General features: G+C 50.9%; 1 protein-coding gene across 1 annotated transcript in view; it reads left to right on the plus strand.

Annotated features, from left to right (window-relative positions):
- The first annotated feature begins 1,425 nt into the window (after positions 1-1,425).
- ARHGEF37 (Rho guanine nucleotide exchange factor 37) overlaps positions 1,426-2,216 on the plus strand; it is a 56,678-nt gene continuing 55,887 nt past the window's right edge. The window contains exon 1 of the mRNA XM_007447501.1: positions 1,426-1,537. The gene's annotated coding sequence lies outside the window, so the exon portion shown is untranslated. The remainder of the gene's footprint in view (positions 1,538-2,216) is intronic.

The following is a 2,216-nucleotide window of genomic DNA, read 5'->3' on the forward strand; positions in this document are numbered from 1 at the left end:
GGCGGACTCTCAACCACTGCACCACCAGGGAAGCCCGGCAGGTAGATTCTTAACCACTGAGCCATCAGGGAAGCCCTGAATGCTGACTTTTAGTGACAGGATGCTCACTCTCTCCAAGCAACTGATGTCGTTTTTGAAATGCTCTGATTGTTAGATAAGTTCTTCCTTACATATTTGCAATTTGTCTCCCTATAGCTTTCCCCATGCTAGTGACCTCTAAGTTCATGTATGTGAAGTCTGATCCATGGACAGCTCTTTAAGAAAGCTCTCAACTTCCTTTGCTTTTCTCCTCTACAGACTAAAACCACCCCCTCCTCTTCTATTGTTCTCATCCATCACATTCAAGATACAACACCATGCTGGTCTTCATATTTTTATGCATGTAGAGTAGTGCTTAAGCACCCTGAGGCCTCAGACAGTCTGAATTTGAGTACTGGTCCTGTCACTGAGTAGCTGTGTGACAGTGTGCAAGTTACTTTCATTTCTGTAGCCTCAGTTTTTCTCTCTAAAATGAGGATGATAATAGGTATACCTATCGTTAGAGAAGTTATGAATCTGATTGATGAGGAAATACAAATAAAATGTTTAGTACAGTACCTGGCACTGAGTAAGCAATATTACTAGTGCTATCACTAATAATAGTAATAACGTTCACATAATTAGAGTAAGAATGAGTATTAGAATCGGCGGATTTAGAAAAGTTAATCTAGTCCATTTATGACTCCATAAACAAGATTTGGTTGCCCTGATATGAAACTTTCCATACTTTTCGTAATGATCACTTTCAAGTGTGTGTTCATTGTCAGACACGCCCCAAGGGGGCAGGGACCTTGTCTGTTATGTTGACTGCTGAATACTTGGTGCCTAGAACAGAGTGCCACTCACTACTCTGAGTCATAGAAAAGGCAACTGGGGTGCAGGGAGACTGGCAGATTTATCTAAGATTGCGCAGAGGGCTCCCAAGAGAGCTAGGATAGGAACCCAGAAGTCCTGGGCAGGCGGCACTCAGAATTAAAATCAAGGTCCAGCCCTAAAGTTTGGTGATTCGGGAAGGAGCACAGATATTCAGGGATCCTGGGGTCAACATTCCCACCGATGGCCTAACTGCCGGTCCCTGTTTTGGTGCTGAGTAGCCCGAGGGAGGAGTAGGTGCCTAAATGAGAAGTCGCGGGTGGGTGGGTCACCGGGCGCAGCATTGACACCCACTTGCAAGGCTTCGCGCTGGCTGCGGGCCAGCGCACGGCAGTTGCTGCAGTCGCCGGGCCACCCCGGCTGGGACCCACTGCAGGGAGCGTCCAGTGGAAAACAACCTGCCTCCAGTCGGACAATTAACAAAGGCGAGAGCTGGGGCCGCGCCCTCTCGGCACACGCACATACGCAGCGTGGGCAGAGCCGCGCCTGTCCGCGCCCTCCCTAGGAACAGCGCGCGCAGGCCCCAGCGCGGCGTGGGGCCGGGATACCGGCGCCTTTCCTTCCCTGGCTGCGCAATCGCCAGGGCGGTCGAGCTCCTTCCGGCAGCTGGCACCCTGCGCGAGCGGTGAGTCCGCCCGGGTGATTGGGCCGGCAGTATAGGGCCAGGGAGGGTCGCGGGAAAACAGCTGCTGATCAGATCCGGAAAGGGAGGTTGGGGGAGCGCTGGAGCGACGACGCCGGTCCAGGTTGCTCGGTAGCTAGCTTTGTGTCTTGAGTCTAATGGGAATGCAAGCAACCTGATCCAGCGGACGCAAGCGGGTCAGTTTACAGGTGGAAAACTGAGGCCCAGAGAGGTAAGCTGGCCTGGCATTGTTTATCCCTCTGCTTCAGTGTAGCATTGGGGGCGAGTTTTTAATGACTTCATATACGTTAAAACAATGGAATAATACAAACAATGGTTAAAAAAAGTTCTTGACAAGGAAAGTATAATTATAAATAGGGAGTCAAGGCCAGGGGAAAAGAGAAAGGAAATCTGTGGTCCATAGGTGAGCTGCCTGGGCCAACAGCCCTCAGAGACGTAGTGCCAAGACTGGGACTGGAAGCCAGAACTTCCGATCCCTGCCGCACTGCTCCCTGGACAGTGAGGGCCAGGAACTTAGAGAATGGGGAAGGTGACAGCCTGCCTAGGTGCTGGCTCTTAACCTTCTTGGGATCACTGACTCCTTAAAAATCTGGGTCCCCTCCCCAGGGTTCACACATAATCTTGCACACAGTTTCGGATTTGACAGCAGGATGAAGCATTC

Source organism: Lipotes vexillifer, unplaced genomic scaffold (assembly GCF_000442215.2).
Source record: "Lipotes vexillifer unplaced genomic scaffold, Lipotes_vexillifer_v1.1 scaffold1009, whole genome shotgun sequence".
Taxonomy (NCBI): Eukaryota; Metazoa; Chordata; class Mammalia; order Artiodactyla; family Lipotidae; genus Lipotes; species Lipotes vexillifer.